This window comes from Rhineura floridana, chromosome 4, assembly GCF_030035675.1.
Source record: "Rhineura floridana isolate rRhiFlo1 chromosome 4, rRhiFlo1.hap2, whole genome shotgun sequence".
Taxonomy (NCBI): Eukaryota; Metazoa; Chordata; class Lepidosauria; order Squamata; family Rhineuridae; genus Rhineura; species Rhineura floridana.
The window spans coordinates 30,924,168-30,949,937 of NC_084483.1; the positions used below are offsets into that span (position 1 = coordinate 30,924,168).

General features: G+C 43.8%; 1 protein-coding gene across 2 annotated transcripts in view; it reads left to right on the plus strand.

The window, feature by feature from the left end:
• NBAS (NBAS subunit of NRZ tethering complex) overlaps positions 1 to 25,770 on the plus strand; it is a 297,038-nt gene that overhangs the window by 63,115 nt on the left and 208,153 nt on the right. The window lies entirely within an intron of this gene.

Genomic DNA, 25,770 nt, shown 5'->3' on the forward strand with positions numbered 1-25,770 from the left:
GGCTGCAGCTTTCACAGGTAGATGTCTTTTCCATCACCTGTCTGATCCCCAAAAAACACAAAAAATGGGTTGTCTAAATGCTACTCACTAAGTCCTACTCAGAGTAGACCCATTTAAATTAATAAACTTAAGTTAGTCATGTATTAACTTAATTTCGTCTACTCTGAGTAGGACTAGCATAGAATACTACCCTAAACCTAGAGATACTAGGGATTGTACCTGGGACTTTTTACATGGAAAGCACCGGCTCTCCTACCAACCTACAGAGTCTCTCCCCCCCCCCAGTAATATACATATAAAAGAAAGGAGGGGTTTTAAAGTCTGTGTTTTGTACAAATTAAGTATTACAAATGTAATCTAATTGTTCACTTGAGTTGTGAAAAATCAACTGCACCCATTTAGATGAGAAATAAGTTGTTTTTTGTGGGGGGAGGTTCACTGTCAGATAACATGCCTTTCACACACACACACACAGTGCCTTGCAAAAGTAATCAGACCCCTGACCAATGCTCTCATATTACTAAATTACAAATGGTACATTATAATTTTGTTCTGTATGATATTTTATTTTGAAACACTGAAACTCAAAATCAATTATTGTAAGGTGACATTGGTTTTATGTTGGGAAATGTTTGTAAGAAACATAAAAAACAGAAACATGTTGCTTACATAAGTATTCAACCCATGTGCTGTGGAAGCTCCCAGTTTACACAGATGAAAGAAATTGCCCTATCAAGGACACAATCACCTTACCATTGTGAACCATTGAAGTTGCTGTCACATTGCCAGGATAAAAATCCCACTGTTGAAGGCTCATTGGTCAGGCTGTGGGTCTGAAGGAAAATGAAGACCAAAGAGCATTCCACAGAAGTGAGAGATAATGTAATACAAATGCATAGAGTAGGAAAAGGGTACAAAATAATATCCAAGTGTTTGGATATCGCAGTGAGCACAGCTGGATCAATAATCAGGAAGTGGAAGCTGCATCACACCACCCAGGCACTGCCAAGAAAAGGCCATCCCTCAAAACTCAGCGCTCAAACAAGGAGACTTGTGAGAGAAGCCACAGAGAGGTCAACAATCTCTTTGAAGGAGCTACAGAGTTCAGTGGCTGTGAGTGGAGTAATGGTACACCAGTCAACCATACCAACAGCTCTGCATAACACTGGCCTGCATGGGAGGGTGGCAAGAAAAAAGCCATTACTCAAAAAGTATCATCTGAAAGCACGTCTGGAGTTTGCCAGAAAGCATGAGAGTTCCCAGCTGCGATGTGCTTTAAAAAAACTTTTTTTAAAAAAAGTTGAAAACATATTATTAAAGAAAACATATTAAAAGCAATTCAAACACAAACGCAGACTGGGATAGGTCTCAATTTAAAAGGCTTGTTGAAAGAGGAAAGTCTTCAAAAGGCACCAAAAAGATAGCAGAGATGGCGCCTGTCTAATATTTAAGGGTAGGGAATTCCACAGGGTAGGTACCGCCACATTAAAGGTCCATTTCCTATATTGTGCAGAACAAACCTCCTGATAAGATGGTATCTGCAGGAAGCCCTCACCTGCAGAGCGCAGTGATCGACTGGGTATATAAGGTGTATGACGGTCTTTCAGGTATCCTGGTCCCGAGCTGTATAGGGCTTTGTACATCAAAACTAGAACCTTGAACTTGGCCCGGTAGCAAATGGGCAGCCAGTGCAATTCTTTCAGCAGTGGGGTGACATGTTGGCGATACCCTGTCCCAGTGAGCAGTCTTGCCGCTGCATTTTGCACCAGCTGCAACTTCCAGAACTCCAGGGCAGCTCCACATAGAGCACATTACAGTAATCCAGCCTGGAGGTTACCAGTGCGTGGACAACAGTGGTCAGGCTATACCTGTCCAGAAACAGCCACAGCTGTCTTATCAGCCAAAGCTGGTAAAAGGCACTCCTTTAATAGCATTCAGCTGTCTTATAAGTCCAGCACATACTTAGTAGCACTCCAGCTTTGTCATAACCTCTCTGGCACTTAAGTGATAAAAGGTTTCTTAATCCTATATAGCTATGATGGGGACAGATAGTATTGATGAATCATCTTAGGCACATTCTCATGTGCACAGATTGAAATATATTTGAATGGTAGTTTGTGCCATATCTCCTGCCAACGTTGCTCAGACATTGTAGGATCTGTCTTCCATGTATATCTTTGAAGTGCATAGGTTCTCGCCTTGTCTCCTGAGAATGTCTTCTTCCTGTTTGTTCATATTGGCGTCATATTATGACAACTACATTAAGAAACACAAGTCTGACTTTGATGCTTCCCAATACGGTGTGCTAGACCTGGTTACCTCTAAAAGCAAAACAGTAAATCTCTTTACAAATCTGCCTTTTGAACTACACTCAATCTCAAACACTTCACTGCAAAACTTACAGAGTATGTATGTCTACTCAGAAGTTAGTTCTGTTGAGTTCAGTGGAGCTTACTCCCAGGTAAGTTAATATAGGATTGCAGCTTTAGGCACTCTTACAGAAATCTTTCCCTGAAAGGAGTATGCTAAGCTATAATTACAACACCTTTTCCCCCCGAAGCTGTTTCATGTTCACATATTAGTGAATAGAAGTAGACTTGACACACATCGCTGAAGGTGTGAAAATCAGAACTGAATAGTCTTCAAAGCTGTCTACATTATCACTAAATGTGAAATTTTGATCCTTTTTTAAAATGATTTTCAGGCAAACACAAAATCCCCTTGTGTTTCAGCATCCTATTAAAAAGGAGCAGCCTTCTAACTCTGGTAGCTTTTGTACTGAAGGAGGTGACTTTATTCCTGTCTCTGCCATTCTTTTGTCAGCAATGGGTTGTAAGCAGAAGTGCACAGGAGTGGGTGTGAGTTCTAGCAGGGCTAGGACTGGAGTTGGCTGGGATGCTTAAGATCACTGTGGGGAATGAGTTGGTAGCAAGCTGGAATCTAAACCTAGCAATCAGTCCAGAGAGGAGTTGGGTCAAGAAGTAGGCAATCAGCATGGCAAGGAAGTAAAAGTTGACAGACTGGGAAGGGAGCAGGTAGTTGGGGAGCAAATGGAGGAACAAAGCTGACCTGGTCTAAATCTCTGGAGCACTGGATTGCCAGTGTGGTGCTCACAGGCACACATGATGCCACAGAGGCTTTTCCTGGTGCCCACAGGGTTCCCCTCTCCTGCTGAAATCAGGCTTGAAAGAAACATTATATTCTAGGATGTGGAGTGCACTTGGTTGCTGGTGTATGTCTGGTGCCCACAATGGTTTCTCCGGTTTGCAAATATGCTGATGGGCCCAAAGAGGTTGGCGATCTCTGTCTGGAGCTGCGTGAACAAGGCCACAGTCTGGCTGCAGTTCAGGCAACAATTCAGGTCTGACCTGGAAGTATTTATGGCCAAGCCATATTGAGAAACACATCAATGACTCTGCAGGGTCCCTATACCTCCAGCATCCTACAAGCCAATAAGCATGAACGGGAAGTGTGTTAGCCTCTGAGAAGAGTCCCAGTGAGTGTCAATTGCATGGAAGCCTTTATTAGTTCCTACTTCAAAAAGCCAAAATGAGTTGTGGAGAGTAAGAATTCTGTAATTGCAGAAGAAGAGACAGTGGCTGCTTTCAGACATGGGGTTTATTGCATTAGTTTAACGGATTAAAATGGTAGTGCTTCTGCCCCAATTTCTAAAATTCCTTTCACACTGCAGTACCTGTTGCATTAAGGAACAGTAGCTTTTTCAGCTGATATACTGGCATTTTGCGTAAATGTCTTTCACACAGCTACAATGGACAATGTCTTGTTTTCCTCCCTCACCCGTCATACACGTGCACATTGAAGTTCTCCATTGTGTAGGAGGTCTAAGATTTTGTGCCATTGCCATGCAACCGCTCTCCCTTTAGAATCTGACATATATTTATATTTTAGTTGTATAGACATAGGGGAGTGTGTGGGAAATGCTGCTGCTACCCGCACCTACGCTGGAATACCGGTACAAATTTTGTCAGACAAAAAAAAAAAGAGTGCACCTAAAGGGCAGGAATGCCACTGCATGCTTGGATGCCTGTCATGTGAGCAGTTGCAGCAAGCGAAAAACTCCCATGATTTTCTGGACTTCCCGAGCTTGCAAGCGGATTATTTCTGGTATCATTTATCACAAAAAAATTGTGCTAAACTTGCACTTCATTCCATTAGAGTTCCAGAACTAGCTTGTATGTCGTGTGAAAGATCAAATATAATGTGCAAATTACCAGGTAAGAAATTGTCAGAATAATGGAATAAAGTGCAGCGTGAAAGCAGCCAGTGAATCCTGATGATAGGATTCTCTATCAACAATCGGTTTGGTAGCAGCAGGAGATAAGTGTGTAGACATCAAATTTAGTAATATCTCTGACAGTGAGAAGGTACAGTGAAATGGTGACAGTGGTAGAGGAGCAGAAAGCAGTATTCAAGCCTGGACAGTTTATTCTCTAATCTTAGAAGATTGCATAATCTTAAAAGGAGACATGACTGTGAATATCTTGAAGGGACTCTGCACTTCTGAATTTGCCACTGCGCTACTGATTGGGAGTACTGTGAAGTTTGAAAACCTACCAATAGTCTAGGACTGTTTGGCAGTTGTGCTAGAAAGCTAGGGGCCTGTGGTGTGAAAGTAAGCAGCCTAGATATCTGAAGTTTCTGCTGCACCATTGTCAGAGGGAAGCAGATTTTTAAATTACAAATGGTGTCTTCCCTCTTTAACCGTGTTGAGTTGCTGCTGTGGAATCTTCAAAGGGACTTCCAGCTGTGCATGCAGTTCTCACAAGACGAGCCTTTCTGAATCAGGTCAGAGATCTGTCTATGGCATCATCCTGTTTTCCATAGTAGCCTACCAAAGGGCTCCAGGAAGGCCTTGAAGCAGGACACGAAAGCAATACCCATTTCCCCCATTGTTGCTTTCAGGCAACTGGTAATCGGAGGCAAATTTTTTCTCTGAACCTTGGGCTTCCCTACAGCCATTCTGAGTAGTAACCATATTGATAGACCTCTATAGCTCTGAGCTAGATGTTGTCATCACATCTTGTGGGAATGAATTATATAAAGTGTCTATGCACAATGTGAAGAAATATTTGTCCACTCCATGTCCTCATGATGGCCTACTTCAGACCCTTTCCTGGGGAGTGGCAGGCTTTCTGTGGTAGAGGTGCAGGCATACTGTTCCCTCCTTCCTTATGCTGATGTATGATGCAGATGTTCCTTCTGAGAGCCTGATTTACTCATCTTTCTTGAGGGGACATGACCCACCCCCCACCATGCAAATCCTGTTGTCACCCAAGTAAGCATCTGACCCAGGCAAATGGAACGTAGGATCGTATGGTCCATCTAGTTCAGTATTGTCTACACTGGCAGCGGGGCTCAAGGGTTTCAGACTGGAATATTTGTCTAACTTGAGATGCCGGAGATTGAACTAGGACCTATGGCATGCAAATAATGTGGTCAACCACTAAGTTACAGGCCCTCCTCAATAGACTTCGAGGACTTCTGTTTCTCGGTCAGCGGAGGAGTGGAGCAGACAGGAATGGGTTAACTCTCCTGGAGGCAGGGTCAGCACTATAACACAAAAAGTTTAGCTGGTGGCTGGCCGGAAGAGGAGGAACCTTCTCCCTTTCTCCAGTCAACAGAGTCAGCCTATTCCTCCTGGGTCCCCATAAGGGATTCAGGAACAGTTTAGCTATTTGCTGTTCTCAGAGAGTTTATCATCATCAACTGCACTTGAAGCGCACAGACTTCTGCTTCTCTTCTTTCACGTCCCGCCCTCAATGAATAGCCAGATTGGAGGGGGAAGAGAGGGATTTTCTTTCTGAAGAGGCGCTGGAAGCGGCGGAGGCTGGGATCTGTCTCATGCCTCCCCCTGCTGTCCCTTATCGAATGCTCTTTCATGGTCCCAAGGAGAGGGAAGCTTTCAGGAGCGTTTTAAGACCTTAGAGGAGCAGGGACTGGTCTTTCGCTATCCAAGGCTTTTTGTCGATTCAAACCCCCCCTGGGACAACGGGCCTCTGCTAAGTGTGGTTGGCCTCCTTGCCGCATTGTTCTCAGGTAAAGCTGCTAAGTTTTCTTTTTCTAATAGGGAGGGAATTGGGCAGCTCCAGCCCTAGCCTTTTCCCCTAGTCAGCTGGGATTTTAACTATTCCTGGGGGAAGAGACAGCCCTTCTCATGTCTCTGCAGAGGAAGATGAGTCCCTGAGTGGGGTGGAATCTACATCTCAATTAGGCAATCCATTAGTCACCCTCGCCTCAGTGGCGGGAAGCATGCTAGACTCCCCGCCTGAAATAGTTTTGTTTTCTCAGCTCCCTTCTACTCAGCCGGGGGGAGGGGAAGATGCACACGTGGCTCCTACAGGGGAAAAAAGCATGCCAAATCTCACCATCTAGATAAGCCCTCTACCTCTTCGGCTGTGCTGGCCTGGCTTAACGCCATGATGAAAGCAGGCAAGGGCTTCCTTAGCCAAGTACTGGGCCCGTGCACATAGGAAAAAAAGGCTGCAAGCACACCAAGTCATGCTGCCATGATTTCTTCTCCTCATTTTCCTCCTCCTGCTGGGAGGTCAGCCCAGTTAGAGAAAGGGGGAAGAGTAAAAGAAGGGGCTCCTTACAGAAGCCTAAACCACACAAAGATAAACACAAAAGATGCTCCAGCTCTGGGTTCCCTCCTGACCGCCTTTCCTTCAGCCCAGGCTCCTGGTGGGAGGACGCCCCCCCGTCATCTGCTGCATCAGACTCAGAAAAGGAAGAAGGGGAACTCTTGGGACGATTCCCCTATGCCATTCCTGGTGCATAAGAGGCTCTATTCTCCTGACTCCTATCCTATTTTGATTTCTAAGGCTATGGCCTGCCTTCAGTTAGACCCTCCTAAGGAAACTCCTCAGGAGGGGGAACTACAGGAAGGGGATCAGGGATCTTTAGACGTCTTCCCCAGGTCAGGGGATCAAAAGGTGGTCATTCCCTTTCCAAAGTTGTTCAAGGACATTGTTAAGGAAGAATGGGATCATCCACCCAAATCCAAAGCTCCACATGCTCTGTCCAAGAAGCTGTATGCTCTTCCTGCCATGACCATGGCAACCCTTCAAGTCCCGGCCATTGACGAGCCTGTGTCTGCCCTCGGGGCCAAGACAGCTATTCCCAAAGAAGGAGCGGATACTCTTTCAGACCAAAGTGACAGGCACAGCGAGGCTATCTTAAAACGCACAAACGAAGCATCTGCATTGGCCATGAGAGCTTTGGCAGCCAACTCCTTCCTGGCATGGGCTGCAGTAAAGTGGGCTAAAGTGCTACTATTGGAAGTGCCTCCCGATGCCAGACACGTCAGGGAGGGGCTGCACAAATAGGCTAAAACAGCTGAATTCCTAGCAGATTCTTCCTTAGACAGCCTACAGTACTCAGCAAGAGCTCTTGGATATGGAGTGGTAGTAAGACGCAATATATGGCTGAAACAGTGGGAAGTGGACCATCACTCCAAAGGCAGTCTTGCAGCTCTGTCCTACTCGGGTAGGCAGCTTTTTGGGAAGTCTCTAGAGCGCCACCTGGTGGACACCAAGGATAAAAAGAAGGGTGTTCCTTCCGCTCCCAGGAAGGATGACAAATCCCATAAGAAAGCTTCACATTCCTTTCGTCCCAAGCACTACCTACAGGACTAACCAACTACCTACAGGACTACACATCAGTTCCGGGGGTCCTGGAACTCTTCCTGGAATTCCTCCCGCCAGCGCACCCGTTCCACACTCTCCAGTGGCAGGGGAGGCAACAAACATTGTCAAAACCCCAAGCCCAGTGTCAAGCAAAGCCATTCATGACTCCAGGATGGCCCAGGTGAGGGGCAGACTTCAATTTTTTGTAGATGCCTGGGCGGCCTCCACCTCAGACAAATGGATACTGAGCACCATCCAGTCTGGCTACTCCCTAGAGTTTGTCACCATCCTGCAGGACAGATGGAGGACAGCTCCTCCATCTTGTCAGCTGGAGAAGCTGCAGAGAACCCTAGATGCCATTTCTCACCTCCTCGAGATAGGCACCATAGAACCCGTGCCAGAGCATCAGCGGTCCTCAGGAGTCTTCTCTGTGTTCTTTACAGTCCCCAAACACAATGGCAATTACCACGCCATCTTGGATTTAAAATTCCTGAACCGCTTCCTACAGACAAAGCAGTTCAAGATGGAGATGCTCAAGTCTATTGCGGAAGCCATTCAACCTGGGGACTTCCTGGGATCTATAAATCTCACAGAGGCATACCTGCATGTCCCCATTCTCCAGCAGCACAGACGCTTCCACTGCTTTGCGCACGGCCACCACCAGTTTCAATACAGGCCTTGCCTCAGCCCCGTGGGTGTTCACCAAAATAATGGTAGCAGTAGTGGCACACCTGCGCACTCAGGGAGTCCACGTATACCCTTACCTGGATGACCTTCTGGTGAGGGCCTTTTCAGCGACAGTGGCGCAATGGGATCTCCAGACTACCATCCAGTGTCTGGAGAACCACGGCTTCATCATCAACAGGGACAAGAGCCATCTGATACCCACCCAACGCCTTCAACATCTGGGAGTGGTCATCAGCACAGCTCAAAGCAAGCTCTTCCTGTCCAATGATCGCACGGATAAGCTCCTGCTCCAGCTGCACATGTACCTGCAAGGCAGCCAGGCTCCTCTGATGGAACTGGCTCAGCTGCAAGGCTCCATGATAGCGGCCATAGACTCAGTGCCGTGGGCATGCTTCCACTCAAGAGCCCTGCAGTGGCTGCTGCTTCCATATCAGGACCAGTCCTCCTCGCGCCAGAACTGGCTCATCACCCTCCCGAGGCATGTGCGGGAGTCCCTCGAGTGGTGGGGACGTTTACCTCATCTAGACAAAGGCCTTTCCCACAGAGCTCCAACAGTCTCAATAGTCACCACAGACGCGATCCTGTATGACTGGGGAGCGACCTGTTGCTCCAGCATCGCACAGGGGAAGTGGTCAGTGCAGGAGCGGTGCCAGTCAATCAACTGGTTGAAGCTCAGAGCAATCTGACTAGCACTCCAGGAGTTCCTAACCCTTATTTATCAGACTCATGTGCTAGTATGCACCGACAACGTCACAGCCAAATCGCATGTCTTCACACAAGGGGGCACAAAATCAGGCCTTCTTCAGAGCGAGTCCAACCTGCTGTTCCAGTGGGCAGAAAGGCACCTGGCTTCCATTTGGGCCATACATGTACAGGGGATCCTGAACACATAAGCCAACTGGCTGAGCAGGGAATAAGTCCACCAGGGAGAGTGGGCCCTTCACTGGGACGTGTTCCTAGAGATCACTCGGAAGTGGGGGCTCCCATGCATGGACCTGTTTGCCTCATTGGTGAATGCCCAACTGGACCAGTTGATGGTACAAGGCTGGGATCCACACGCCCAGGACATAGATGTCCTGTCAGCCCCCTGGCCTCGGGGACTCCTCTTATGCCTTCCCGTGTCTACCTCTTCTGTCCACGCGGCTGCACAGAATCAGAGTTCTCCAGGCCCAGGTGATAGTGGTGGCTCCACACTGGCCACGGAGACCGTGGTTGTCCGACCTAGTGGACCTCAGCTCCAGTCTGCCATGGTGTCTTCCCTCCAGACTCCCTCCTCTCACAAGGACCCATCCTTCACCCAGACCCAGAGTGGCTCCAGCTTCATGCTTGGAGGCTGAGTGGCAGTGGCTAAGTGAAGAGGAGCTGTCTGAGAGGGTTGTTTCCACCATTCTGGCATCTCGCAAACAATCCACTCAGAGAATTTATGACCTCACATGGACGGCGTTCAACAGGTGGTGTAGACGCAAACAGTTACTTGTTGCGGAATGCCACATTCACACCATTCTCGACTTCCTGCAAGATGGTCTGGACCAGGGGCTAGCCCTAAACATGCTCAAGAGACAGGCGGCGGCCCTAGGCAGTGTGTTTCCGATGGTGGGGAGCCATTCCATTTCCTCTCACCCTCGAGTCAAATGCTTTCTCTGAGGGGCAGCCCTGCTGTCACCTCCAGTGCAACACAGGTTTCCCTCCTGGGATCTTTCATTAGTCCTTAGAGCTCTTTCACAACATCCATTTGAACCAGCACATTCAATACCAATCAAGGACCTCAACCTCAAGACAGTTTGTCTTGTGGCAATCACCTCAGCCAGGAGGGTGGGGGAACTGGGGGCCCTGTCCATCTGTGAGGAGCTGTGCATATTTCATCCAGACAAAGTGGTTCTTTGCCCTGATCCCAGTTTTCTATCCAAGGTCAATTTCTCGTTCCACAGGGGACAGGACATTTCTCTACCCAACTTCTGCCCTAACCCAGTCCATCGCAAGGAGAAGAAATGGCACAAACTCAAAGTCAGACGGGCACTTCGGATCTACCTGGACCATACAGAACCGTTCAGGAGGTCTGAGACCCTGTTCATGTCTTTTAAACAAGGGGTGCAGGGATTAAAGGTGTCCAGGTCCACCATCAGCCGCTGGGTGAGGGATTGCGTAGTTAAGGCCTGTCAGGCAAAAGGGAGAGCTCCCCCTCCAGGGATCACTGCACACTCAGTTAGAGGGGCTGCTACCACAGCGGCGCTCCACAAGGATGCCCTGCTGGAGGAAATCTGCAAAGCCGCCACTTGGGCTCACCCATCCACCTTCGTCAGGCACTACAAGGTGGATAAATTGGCTTCTGTTGAAGTTGCCTTCGGCAGAAGGGTTCTTCAGAGGGTGGTGGCCTAGGTTTGCTCCCACCCAAGGATGTAAGAGGGGTCACTGCTCAGGTACATCCCATTGCTCTCTGCTCCACTATTCCGCTGACCGAGAACGGAAAGCTTGACTTACTGTGAAGTGTCTGGTCAGCGGAGAGTGGAGCAGACAGCCCCACCCTGCAGCAAAACCTAGGCTGTGGGGTGGGGAGGGCACCTCTCCGGAAACTTTATGGCGACCACCGGTCGCTCACCCTCTGGATAGAGTAGCAAGGGCTCCCTACATCCCTTCCTGGCACTGTGTGCTGATTTGTTAATGCTTCTTCTTATTCTATTCTCTGCTCAAGTTTCAAGTTCATGTAGTGGAGTGGCTGGCTGCTCAGTACTTGGTTTTTTACAGCTGTGTCACAAACTGAAGAACGGGGACTTCCCGGAAGATTGCTCCGCCTGTGGCTGCCTCTGAGATGAGCTCTGTCTCAGAGGAAGCTTTTTTCAGTTTAAAATCAGTCAAAAGGGAACTTTGACTGGTGTAAATGTTCTCCCAGGCAAGGGTGAACCGAATAGATTATCCACAGAAACTTCGTTGAGCTGTCGGTGGCTGGAATTGATCAGGAATTCCCTGGGAAAGGAAGGCATACCTAGCAGCCGAGGATGGAGTTAGGACTTCCAGCAAGCTGGGCTGAAAAAAAGCGAGACGTTTTTTCTTTTAAACGATCCACAACGGGCGAGCTTTCTTCTGTCTAATCTTATCATTTGGCTTAAATTACTACAGTAAAAGAGATTTGTTTAAGAATCAGCAATTAAGATACCTGGGTGAGTTACACTTCTCTCTTTTATACAAGGAATTAAGGAGGAGGAAAGAAAATTTAAAAAGCTTATCTTATTTTTTATGGCAAAAAGCAGGCCTGAATTTGGAAACTATAAAGATTAAAACGGATGAGGGGCAACTTACCCGAAGAGAAAATCTGATTTAGATGATTATTTGATTGATATATGTCTGGGACTACTTTTTCTTGGACTACTTTCTTTAGACGAATCTGCTGTTCGTGTATGTTACTAATTGTTCGGCGCTGTGAACCAAATTTGTTTTGCATTCTTGGACGTGCGGGAGATAAGAACTGTGCTGGCCAGATGTCAACAGGTATGGAATATTAACTCCCTTATTGCTGGAAAAAGAAGCAAATTACTCTTTGCTTGGGAATTGTGGCTATATTGGAAATTTGAAGGGTTTTTTTTTCGGCTTTAAGAATGACAATCAAAGAAGTGGCAGAGACCCTGGATGTACCCCTGGAAGGGTTTTCCCCTCTGGATATGTTTCAGAAGATAATGGATGAGATTAAGATAACGAAACAAGAACTGGGACAGAGTAGACAAGAGATGGCAACTGAATTTGGTAAAGTGAAACAGGAGTTGAAAGAAATAAAGGATTATATGAGAAAAGAAGCAGATGGACAAGCAATAGAATATGAAAAAGAAATTAAAGGGAAGGAGCAAATTCTGGAGATTGGATCAGATATATCAAATGTGGAATTGGAAAAAGATTTGGACTTTATGGCAAAAATTGAAGGGAGGATGCAAGTCCTGGAGATTGGAACAGATATATCAAGTGTGGAACTGGAAAAATATTTAGAGTTTGTGGATCCTGGAGATAAAGATTACTGTTTGGAATTCGGCGTTGTCCCTGGAGAAATTGATGAAGATATCAGAGATAAAGCTATCAATGTTTCGATGGAATTTCTGGACTGGAATGATTTGATGGAACTTGAAATAGAGAAAATTTATAGAATTAATTCCAGATATGTGACAATGGAAAAACTCTCAAGAGATGTGCTAGTGCATTTCGTAAAAAAGAGGAACAGAGATATGACTTTACAACAATATTTCAGCAACACATTCAGAATTGATGGCAAGGAAATATTTGTGATGAAGGAAATTCCCATCAGACTCTTACTATATGACTATGACTATGACAGCAAGATTATTATGGGTGCAAGGATGGAAGTTGGAAGATGGAATTAACACTGATAATGGAAAAATGGCTATTGAAATTACTGGTCCTAGTAGACTTGATGAGATGGATTAATTGACATGTTTATTTGAAGAAAAATCGAGGGATATATTTCTCAAGGAGTGGAAACCTCTCTTTGACTTTTTGCGGAAAGAATAAAGTGATGTTAATGAGATTTGATGATTAATTAAGATAACTACTGGAGGAAAGTGATTTTGTAATGTATTAAGAGACAGGTTTGTTATATATCATAGACCTATAACTGATCTGCGACAAATCGGAAGTCAACATTTTATTTTATTGTTTAATTTGTTTCTTTTTTGTTTTGTTTTGTTTGAAAATTTGAATAAAATTAATGATAAAAAAACAAAAAAAACTGGAGAACGGGAGAAGGTTCCTCCCCTTCCAGCTGGCCACCAGCTAAACTTTTTGTGTTATAGTGCTGACTCTGCCTCCAGGAGAGTTAACCCATTCCTGTCTGCTCCACTCTCTGCTGACCAGAAGGACACTTCATGGTAAGTCCAACTTTCTGTTTTGTCTGCTTTTGGGGTTCTTTTGGTGGAATAATGGACTGATGAACTTTACTGTGAAATATGCTGCAATTTGGTATTCATCATAATCAGGAGGTGCGAAGCTAATGTTATACCTGTAGCTTACCTGAAGTGACTTCCTTGCTAATTCCTTCCTCTAAAAAGGATGTCGGCACTAGCACAGTTTGGCTGAAAGAAAGCTGGTTCTTGCATGGGCCATTCCTAATTGGAGATCAGTATTAAGAACTAATATGCTTGCTGTGTCTGACATGAAAGCATACTTCAAATTCAAATTCAAATTCTTTATTGCATAGTCCACAGACCTCAGCAATCAGACAATTAAAACACATACATACAATAAAACATTATCAATAACAATAAATAAAATCAGGACTTGAGCCTAAGCAAATTCTTCCTTTTCTGCATGGCCTGATTTATAAATTTGCCTACGCATAAGGTAATGGATTCATCAGAGCCCTGAAGAAGAACAGTTAAAAGTGTATTTTTAGACCGGCCTGGGAATGATAAAAGAATTGGCGATAAAAGATCATTTCTAAGACAATCATAAAATTTACAGTAAAATAAAACATGCGAGACGGTCATGAAAGCATACTTCAGTATCAAGCTACACAACAGTAGCTGTGGGAGATACCAATAATGAAAGAGGTCACTTCTGAATGTGACCGGGTTCAGTAGTCTCAAATAAAACACCTGGTGGTGCCTAATTATTTTACTTGTACAATGTATTCCACTGAAAGCAAATGACACATTGGGTAGATAACATTTCCTGAAGACTAAACTAAATCACAGGAGATGCAATCCAAAGTCCTATCGAACTCTTAAGCATGTGCAAGGTTGTGCACAACTGCAGGTGCTCAGTGTTCTTCATTGTTGGGGAGTGCTCCTACATCCCATGCACCTTTAGTTGGGCATAGTTAATTATACATAAGGCAGGGTTGGGGGAAGAAGTTTCTCGGAGGGGAACTGGGAGGGGGTTGCTGCTCAGCTTACTGGATTTTACCAGGAGGTGTGGCCAGTGGGAAGCTGTGGGAGAGGACGTGACACCTCTTTCCACATTCTGCCAGTGGAGCAATGTGGTGCAACTTGGTGTCACTCCCAAGGCATTCCATGAAGCCTTGAATGGTATGCAGCTATTTATTTATTTATTTAAAAGCAAGAAAAATGAAAAGAAAACTTGGCCAACTTGTAAGGTTAAATGAGGTAAAAGCAGCATCTGAAAGTTTGGAAACCCTCCCCCCCACTTATGATTTTTAGAAGGATTTTTCCCCCAACCACCCAACAAATGGTTGAAAAATACATTTTTTAATTTTTTGACACATCTCTAGGTGAAAGTAGCTGGCAGTAGGGATGGAGGAAAACTTTGTTCTGAAAAGAGCAACACTAGACATCTTTCTTGTGCATGCACAGGATCAAAGGTTCTTTCTTTCCTTTGCCTGTTGGCTGTTCAGAGTACTTATATGGCAGACGTTATGGTCACCTGAGCTCCTACAGCTTCTGCTAGCAGTTAGTCTGAATGGGTGACTGTAATGGTTAGACACCTCACCCAAGAATTCTTTGGTCTTGGGAGATATCAGGAAAATAAATGGGAAGTTGGCAGTGAATCCTTATAATGTTCTATTTATTTCTTATTTTAAATCCCTTCATTAGAAATAATGCTATTGATGGCCATAGCCAGAGGATAAGACTCTCACATCATACACATCACATTGCTGGGGATGTACACCAATCATAAGAGTACATATCATCACAGTACAGGTCATACATCACATCACATTCTTCTACAATACAATAAGTATTTATTTCACCCTTGTTCTGTGATCATCCACATGCAGAGCATCATTCTTCTGACCAGGCATGAAGCGCTGGTAAAACTATCTTGGGATGTCTAACTTATATAGCTCTCTATTATCTGAAGATCCCAGCTGTAGATCTCAACTGTAGATCCCAGAGGGACTGTATATGCTGATTGTGTATTCGTGAGGTGCCATGATGAGATATCTGACTTAACTAACTGAAGGCCAACTAGCTCAAGGTTGGTGCACCTGTTCGAACACTCTTTTTGTCTGGATTTGTGTGCTGCTGAAGACACAGCGACAAGAACAGCTACCATAATAATTGGGAGGTTTCCTGGTCGGTTCTCTGGTGTTTACGTTAATAGAGAGCACGCTGGCTGACTTCCCAGAAATGGGAGAATAAAGGAGGAGAGAAAGGCAAGAAGCTCTTTAAAAAAAATGGCTTGTGTTTTCCTATGGAGAAATCTACACACGTTTACATCAATTATTATTACATACTTTACGTGACTCTAGAGATCCATAAGACTAGAGGAAGCTCATTATAGTTCAGTCTGCATTTTAAAATGAACTGACATAATTCACACCTCCTAGACCAATGCATGGATTGGAAGAGAATTATAAGTTTCACACTTCTTCACATTGTATGCATGCAATTCTCAGCTCCAAAAAGTACCGCAGTGTGTTAGAAAACAAAACAAAATGTGTTTAGAAATGCATACATAGAGATATATAAGAATTTTCATATTTTTTTTAAAAAAATGCAGATTGCTGCAAAAACAGGATGGAACAGACTTATGAACGAACACATACCAAATTGACACAGGCCAGAAACAGACTGATCCATCCATCTGCCCCAGCCTGAGAGCAGTGTTGAATAAGGACATTCTTTTCTACTGTAGTTCCCCCTGATAATTCGTAAAAGAGCCAAGCCAAAACAAGTTTTACTGTTAAATCGGTATTCTTTCCCATGTTCTTTTTTTTCTTTCTGTTTTGAGATCCCACCACTCCCTCCTTCCTCCCCCTGCTGAAATTTTTGTTTGTTTGTTTGGGGCCAAGAAGCTAAATGGACCTTAGCAGACCGTAGCATGGGAAGCTCCATGGTCTTGGAAAAAAACATCAGTTCACAGGGGTTGTTTCCTTTTTCTTAACTGAACGCAAAAATCAGAATTAAAAAATAAAAATGAATTTTATATTGGCTCTAGTTCTGACACTTTTAAACAGTCTGTGTCTCTCTTAAACCAGAAGAATGCATTTATAAGGATATATCTGGTATAGGTGGAATGTATTATAATTTTAGTGCATATGATGGCTCAAAATAAAGTGCTTATTTCCAAATCCTTATTTTCCATTCAGTTCCTTAGTCAGTTCTTCAGAAGAATGTGAAGTCTTCAAAAGTTAACGCACTTTAAAAGATTATTAACCTTCTGGAGAAAGTGGCATTTCCTAGTCTAAATTATAGGATTTTTATTAGATTTTATATTACCTAATTCAGGCCTTGATAGCTTCTTGCTTCTATTGTGTTTGGAGTCTTTTAAAGTAAGTTTATAGGACTTTTTAACAGCATATTTTTAGATCTTGGAAACAGTGTGGTCGCATGTGAGAGCGTAAGTGTGCTGTGCAGTGGATAGGGAAATAAGATTACAATGGTACATCCGGCTTTGTCATTCTTGCGAAACGCATAATGTGATTTCCTTTTTTCCTATAAAAGTGAAAAGCCGATTAGACAACCTAATCAAAATCTAATTCATGAATGTGTGGCTCGCTCCTCGGAAGCTTTTAAAGTAGGATTGTATATACAATACACTTGGTTTTGTACATCTGTGGCAGTTTTGTGCTCTATTTTACGGCAGCCTCTTTTAATGAAGGTATCCCCTCCCCCCAAAAAACACCTTCAGTGCAGTTTGAAAGGGCCGTTGCTAGCTGCTTTAAAATATAGGGTTGTTCTACTCACAGAAAAGGCACTGCTGGTACCCATTGATGGAAGGGGGAGAAATTTTTTTTTTTTGCCAATTTTTGTCTTCTCCTTGTAGTTTTCTCTGCTCCCTGAGGGGGAAAAACTGCTCTGAAGGGTTGGGGATCCTGCAAGACAACATGGGATGTGCATGGGGTGGTGGGTTGTGCTGTAGGGTGCAACGGAATAAGTGAAAAATGCTTACTTCTATTAGTGGAGCCCTTGCTGGATCAAAGGCCTTTCTGTGAAGAGAAAGATTCCTTCCATTCATGGAAAGGCATCTTAGGATCCATCTCATTGTCTTGTGGCTACAAAGAGTTTCAAACATTTGCTAAATCACAGATGTCTTTCCCTCTCTCCCCCCGAAAATTATTTTTCCTTTCCAAATTTCTGGCTCTTACTTGGCACAGCGGTTTCCTATCATCCTGTGTGTTCCTTTCTTCTCTCGCACCAAGGAACAGAGAGGGAAAATGTAACCATGACTATAGCCCCTGCCATGTTGATGTCTTCCTCCTTAGCGTGGGAAGTACTTAGAAACTCTTAGTCAGCCCCTAAGTTCAAAAGTAGTAGGACCTTTTCTGTATCCCACCTAGCATGGAAGTATGGCTAAGTGTGGAGCGAGAGACAGGGCCTTCTCAGCAGTTGCACACAGATTATGGAACACCTTGCGTCGTCAAATGCAGCTGGTTCCTTCCCTCACTGTTTTTCCCCCTTTTTTTTTGCTGCAGGCCTTTTTTTTTATGACATAGATTTTATGGGTTTTATCCAGCACTGTTGTTCCGCTTGTGTAATGGAACTTCCCCTTCTCCTCCTCCTCCTCCTGCTCCTCCTGCATTGGGGAATCCTCTGGAGCAGATTTTGGGGGCATGCGGGAAGAGGAGTAAGGGAAGTCCCAGGCTGCGTACACATTACCGACTTAAAACACAGCTAGGTCATTCTTTTTCTCTTTCTTTTTCTCAGTTCAAATTGAAACTGGGTTTGGGGAAGGAGAAACACATCAAAATGCAGTGTTTCCAAAGAAACAACAGATGAATACAGGCTAGATATGGATTGTGGTTAACGTTGTGTGTATTCCGCTTCCAAAACCAGCGTGGGAGTGCACTGGATATAGACTAAATGGGAGCATGTACACAGCCCCAATGTGACGAACACGACTGGTGCAGCTGTGAATACAACCCAACATTTTAATGATCCTTTTACCCCACTGACTCCGTCTTCCCTTTTAGTAATTGTTTTAGATTGTTTTGTGGAAGTGTAATGTTACTTACACTGTGAGCTGCTCTGAGTGGTGTTCTTCCATTAGACTTGTGAAATTTTGAGGTTTTAATTAATGCATAGATATGTGGGTGTGCAGCCCTGTTGCTCTTGCTGAATCACTCAACTGCGCTGCATGATGCTTTTTTGCATTGCACATTTATAGTACGTGTGTAAATCGCTGCATGAAAACATCGCAAGGGACCCGCGAGTAGCTGCAGGTTTCAGGTACATGTACAGCAATTTCCTCACATAGGGAATTTGTGAGGTACTGTGGAACTCTAGTGTATAAAATATGTGAGATATATATAGGAATTCTAGGAAGTGTGAAGAATGTCCAGGATGGGTTTTAAAAATTAAGAGTGCTTCCTTTTCATCCATACAACCAATACTCTTGTGTAGATATATTTTGTGGTATGATCTTTCTTTCTTTCTTTCTTTCTTTCTTTCTTTCTTTCTTTCTTTCTTTCTTTCTTTCTTTCTTTCTTTCTTTCTTTCTTTCTTTCTTTCTTTCTCTTTCTTTCTCTCTCTCTCTCTTTCTTTCTTTCTTTCTTTCTTTCTTTCTTTCTTTCTTTCTTTCTTTCTCTGGAGGTTTACTCTGTGTTGCCTGTTTTTATTCAACACTTCCTATCCTCAGGGCACCGATAATTAACAATATCAAAACATTGTGCTCGCAGAGGCAGCTCGCACAACTGATCTTTCCATTCTCCTCCTTCCCCCTGCAGCCCTCTGTTTCGCCTGAAAATCTTCTCTGGAGGATCAAGATGGTCTGCCAACTTGCTGGGCTGTTTTATGGGGTTGCAGCAGTGGGGGATGGGGGGAGATTGCCTGAGGCTGGGGACCCTGCATGAGAAGTGCAAAATTCCTCCACTTGAGCTTAGGTAATTCCCCACTCCAGCCACCTAAGTTCCCCACTATGTTTGGTAGGTCTTCCTCTCCATCCCTCTAGGGAGGCTTTTAAGCGGGAATACGGGGGGGGGGGGAAGAGGGAAATAGAAAACTGAGTTGCAGAATTCGCCTTCTGCTTGCACAACATTGGATAAAACCAGTATTCTTTTGGTTTTGGTGTTTTGTTTGTGTTGCAGGGGGAGGTGTTAGTTCTGATTTTAGCATTGTTTGTAAGCAGCCCAGGGAATTGTTTTGGCTGGAGGGCAATGTGGATACACATTGAAAAAAATAGATATAGTCAGTGCTTTTGGTAAAAAATGAGGTGTCAGTACTCATATCTTGATAAAGATGCCATGGTACCAGCACATAATGGCTGCCATGGGCAGCAAAAAAAAGTGCTGGCACTCTGATGCTCTCTCTCTCTCTCTCTCTCTCTCTCACACACACACACACACACACACACACACACACAGAGGATATTTTCTCAAAGCAGCCTTTGCCAACTTGGTGCACTCTGGATGCTTTGCACTACAATTCTACAGTGCTGGCTGGGGCTGATGGGAGTTGTAGTCCAAGACATCTGAAGGGCACTAGGTTTGTGATGGCCACTTTAAAGAGTGTGTAGCGTGAGGAGATTTGACAGAGGACAAGTTTCTTCCTGATAATACAGAGCTGCATGGCAGAATCACAAAGGTGAGAGGGGAGGAATGAAGAAAAGGGCTGACAGCAGATGAAGCACTAATACTTTGAAAATGTATTTGCCTCTTAATATGAGTTCAAGGTCAGTCTCTATTTTCAGCAGCTTCTTGTCTGGCTCTTGGCTGTCAGCCCATTATCACCTCTTCTCTCTCTCTCTCTCTCTCTCTCTCTCTCTCTCTCAGCTTTCATCCTGATAATAGTCATATTTGTGAGCTATTTGACATCACCAGAAGGCAGCATTTGTTAACTAGTTAAATGGTGATATTCCTTCCTTCCCCCTAAAATGGCTGTCTCTCTCTGTGCCTCTGTGTGTCTGTGTATATAATATAATATATATGCTGGCAAAAATGGTGTATAATGTGTAGCTGCACAGACAGGAAAGCCATTCTTCCCCCCCCCTTTAAAACTGAGACAATTGGAAGTCTTGGTTTACTGTGAGAATTATGGCCGTTTGAATTTAAGAGGTAATCTCTCTGGAAAATAATGGCCTTCACCAGCGTTAGAAATGTACATAGCCAAAGCCTTGCAATTTCCTGTTTTTGTTTTTAATGCATTAAACTACAATATAGCTATCATGTTAGTCTCACCAAAGTCAGGAAATTCACATAAATGACTCCCTTTAACAGCTGCAACTTTACTGAAGAGCATATTACGGCTGCAGTAAAAAAGAAAAAAAAAGAAAAAAGGGTGGGGAACACTACTTTAAGACAAATTCATACACATGTTCCTTTGTCTTCAGTGAAACTTTCTCAACTTTTGCTCTTAGACCTAATGTCTGCATGCTTTGTTCAGTAGTGGCTGGTGCCTAATGGGACTGGAAAGGTGGAAGGCAGGGAGCTAACCATAGGTGGAGGCCAATGAATGACAGGCAGAACCAACTAATTCTACTTTTGTCCCCATCCTCCTCCCAGCGGAATTATACAAGGGCAAAATTGAGAGTAGAGAGGAGGAAGCACACAGCCAGGGTTATCTTCTGGATTGGTTGTAAGTAAGAAGACAGGTGGGTTTAGAGCAGTGTTCTTCAAACTTGGGTCCCCAGATGTTCCTGGACTACAACTCCTGTAAACCCCAGCCAGCTTAGCCAATGGCCAAGGATGATGGCAGTTGTAGTTCAACAACATCTGGGGACCCAAGGTTGAAGAACAGTGGTTGAGAGGAATCAAGACTGAAGTTGGTGGGGCAGTGCCCCATTTGCCCTAATGGACTAGCCTCTACTGGCTTTGGCTCAATCCTGATAGTGACTCCCTTGCTAAGTCTGTATGTATGGTCAGAAGGAAGATTTGCTAAGCATTGTTTGTGATGCCAAAATATCACACTTGCTATGGGTTGCCTGCTGCCATGACACTTGTAAACACAACAGCAAAAATCTAATTGCCAATGGAGAGAGATGTCTCAAGCGTCTCTTTCACATTTTCATGTGTCCTAATTTATAAAATGTCATGTTAAGCCAAGCTATGTCTTACTAGGACTGTGTGAAGGTGCTGGCTCCAGAGAGGAGCTACAGATGGCTATGGATCATGGTTAAGGAGGAGAGAGCTTGACTGTGGTCCCATGTTTGGATGACATATTAAGCCAAATCTTGGCTGAGCTGCTGTGCTGTGCTGAGCATAAAGGACCAGGGAGGAGCAAGGCAGCTGCGATCTCTTCCCTGGGAGCCAACATGTACACACTAAGTCATGGGTTGGCTTAGCATTATGTGTGAATGTCGCCAATATAGAGTTCCTCTGTTTAATTTTACATGCCTGTGCAAAGTTATTTATTTCATATTACCCTCTTGCAAAACATCAGGGCAGTGTACAGCAACATAAAAACATTTAAAAGCAATACAAAATAATAATAATAATTATTATTTAATAATAATAATAAATGATTTAATGGAATGAAATTCTAAAGCTTGTGGCCAGAATCCCCTCCTGTTCAATTGAGTGTGGCTTGTTCCTCCCCCTTTCCCTTTCAGGTAAATTCCTGTTTGCATAGAAATACCTCCTTTTCATGTGTCTCCTGTTTGAATCGTTATTGATGTTCTAAAGTGTTTAGTGCCTCAGCCCTATAATTAAAGATGCCTTTCTTCTTAAATGTCATATTTGACTGTATATTTGCATTTGTATAAATCTTTCCCTGAAAGCAAAGTTGCTTTCAAAGGGCCTACTGTGAAAGTTTTGCACAGCAGGGTTTTTGGAAGCAGCTGTCAAAGCTGACAGCCACAAGTGTCTGAGATTCTGCCTTTTTAAAATTGTTTTTTTTTAAATGAAATAAGCGATTTTATTTTCATTCAAATAATGCATTTATCTTAGGGAAGGTCTGATCAAGGGAAGGCCCCAAACCAAACTTTATGGAATGACAGGTACTTGAATTTGTCTGATCTTTCTTTTAGAAAACTACCCAAGCATTTTAGAATACAGATGCTGCATTTGCATGCCATGTGAAACCATTTTTGTGTGGCAAGGAGGAGTTCAGATGTTTTTTCTTTTAGTCCCAGGTACTGTGGATAAGCCAGGTTCAGAAACCACAGAAATTCAGAAATGGACTTGTCGGAAATTATCACAACGTAGAATTCCTCTGTTTAATTTTACATATTTATGCAAATAAAATGAAATTCTAAAACTTGTGGCCATAATCTTGTCCTGTACAATTGATTGTGGCTTGTTCCTGCCCTTAGTTTGGTACTGATTGTGTTGGAGGTGGGTAGGAATATGTTGAGCCTGCTATAACCCAAGAAAAATTGCTGTGCTTTCATCAGAATAGTTACTTAACACTGGGAACTCCTGCGCTATTGTGAGATTCTAACAATACTGGGAATATTGCACCCAGTTCTGTTCAGAGCGGGCTAAGCTATGGTTAACAAGCCACGAGTTGTTCCATAAATGATCAGCCAGACCATGGCTTCTCTTTCCACGGTTTTGCTTTCCAGCTGCTCTTTGCTTATTGCTTTGTAATTTGGTAGACATCTGTAGTGGTGTGACCAAACAACAGTGGTTAAGGAAAGGTGTTGGATTTGCAATTAATATGAAGCCATAGTTAAAACAAATCAAGGTTCCTAAGCCAACAACAAGCCATGACTTCAGACCATGGTTTGCTGGCAGTAAACAAACCATAATTAAGCCACAGGGCAGATTTTGGATGATGACAGAACTCATATATGCTATGGCTTAGCATAAATGTGTAAACCATTGTTTTGAGGTCATGGCTTCCCTCAGAGCTGGGAATTATAGTTTGGTGAGAAGGCTAAGAATTCTCTAATAGAAATCGCTAGCCTCATCCCTTACAGAACTATAATTCCCAGGATTCCTTAGCAAGAGGAATTTAAATAGCATAGAAGAACAACTGTAGGATTTGAAACTTCTGTCCATGTGGAATTCCAGCATGGAACCCAGGATGCCATATTTACTTGCTCTATCCTCTTGAGTTAGTACCATTACAATTTTTGGTAGAGGGAGAAATTCATATGTTTGGTCATGAATGTTCAGTTTGCCTTGGCTTTTATTTTGCAGGGCACCATAGTTTTGTTTTCATATCAGTACTGAGTTGCAAACAGCTAATGTAGGTAGCAGGAGAATTTTATTGTAAACATTTTCAGTACTATTTAAATATCTCTTTTATGTGTGTGCATAACTGCTGTCATCTTTATGTTACATTCAGAGCTTCTTTACAGAGGTGGAAACATTTTGTCTTTTTGACACAACCAAAAGTTAACAGGCACGACTGACTGGTTATAGAGAAAAGTGCAGTTTGCATGTTGGCTTGAATCCCAAAGTGCCTCTCCACCAGCGGAAAGCCACTTCTTCTCACAGATGGGCTATTTCTTTCCTAGCGGAAGAACATTGTGTAAGGAACAAGGCTCTTCCATTTGTACATGCTCTTTCTGTTTGCTCAAGCACTTTTCAAGACTTTGTTGTGGCCCATTAGAGTTAATGGGGAAGTGCGGTAGCTTAGTAGTGGAGCATGGGTTTGCATGCAGAAGGTCCCATATTCAATACCTGCCATCTCCAGGTAGAGCTGGGAATGTCCTGTGTGAAACCCTGGAAAGGTGCTGAGCTACATAGTCCAGTGATCTGACTCAGTATAAGCAGCTTCCTCTGTTCCTGTGTTCTACAGCTTGTATCTTTCTCATTCACTGTATTCTCACACTGTGTTGAGCCTCAGCTAACCCAGAATGGACAGGGAAGGGGGAGGCATGAGTTTCAGGCGCCTCCGCTGCCAGAGGAAGCAGAGTTGGGAATTGTTGAGTCTGAGCAGGACCTTGCGGGAGGGGGTCAGCCTGCTCACCAGCCAATTCCCACGGGTCCCGCACTCTCCGAGGAACAGAGCGCGCCGCCCCCAGCTGCTGCAGAAGACTTGTTGGGGGAGGCTCCAGAGACAGTGCCAGCTCCTCCCTTGCCAAGCAGTTCTCAGGAGGATACCAGTGCGGCACAGCCCCCTGATCTTGAGCCTGTTGCTCCGGAACAGGTGTCTTCCGATGAGCCGTTGGAAACACGCCCTCTGTCCCCGTGCTCCCGCCACCGCGAGAAACGGACAGGGCAAAGATAGGAATTACGCAGGAGTCAGAGATTACGTTCGAAAACGTTCACTTCTTAAGCTTGCCGCTTACAGTGGGGAGTCGTTGAGTCAACTTCCTTCACGCTGCAGAGCATGTCTAGAGTGTAGTTAGGCATTCTAGTGAGTTAGCGCAGGGTTTTCTATGAAGCGCAATGCCTTTGATGTATCCATTACTCTAATAAAACGAGATTTACTTGCACCTACGCTTCAGCCTCGTCCTTCCGGCTCTGAACCGGACACACTGTAACACAACCCCCAGCCCTATGCTGACAGACTGCAAGAAGTTCAGCACCGGTACATTTTTCTCTTTCCACTCAGGGTTGTTTGGGTCCAAGCCATTACCTTTACAAGATATTCTCGTTTTGAATTAAAATTGAAAGCCATAAGCTAACATCTTGAGTAAAGTAATGTATCTTTTAAAAAAACTTTTTAAAACCCACCCTATCCACACAGGAACAGGATGCACTGTGATCTGCTGTTTGCATAAGAACAGATCTATTTGGAAAAGAGTTCCAAATCTCTTTTGTGGTCAAGGGTTTAAGTGGTGCGGTGCCAGTATTTGAATTCCTGTCGTTCTTTATTTCTCTCTGGCTACCTTAAAGGCCATTTGCTACAAAGGAAAAACCTGTGTGGAAAGAACTGACAATTCCAGCTCTCTGTTGTAATTTCTATGGTAAATGTGTGTGTATATTTCATCTTATGTGTAGGTGTAAAACACTGAATTTAAAAGTTGTGTTGCGTTTCTATTGTGTTAAGAAAGATCTTTGTAGCAACCCTTAACCAGAACAGATCCGCTTTGTATGGTGTGTTCTGGGCTGAAAAATGATTGCACATTTCCAAATGCTGCCACTTCATTTAAAGTCTGCACACAAAGGTGGAAAAATTTCCAGTTCCTAGGAACTATCTTTATAAACATCTGACACGTAATGCCTGTGAGTTTAGTAGCCCAGCAGTGTCATTTTTCTTAAACTTGCAAAGCACCTAATGGAAACAATAAATAAATAGTCATGATGAAGGATATTTTTTTTTGTTTAACATATTTTTCTCGCTTTCAAGTGCCTGAGGTGCACTTAATCTACATTTTGATACGCTCCCTTGTTGGCTCTTTGGAATATTGTGCTTAATTTTAGGAAGCATATTTTTTTCTTGTGGAGCACTGATATGGATTCCTTAGTGATTTTGAAGCTTCAAACCCTCAAGGAATGACTATAAAATTACCTTTTTACAGGGGATAATGTTATAAATGGCTCATTTTTAAAAAGAACTTGCCTTACTTATGTGGAGGCGAGACCATGGCTTCTGTGGTTTATAAATGTGACATGCAATAATGTTGTGGGTTTAGTTTGGCTTAGTGGATTCCTTGCCGTCATTAAAAGATAAGAGAACTCTTAAAGGCTTCATTCCAAAGACTATAG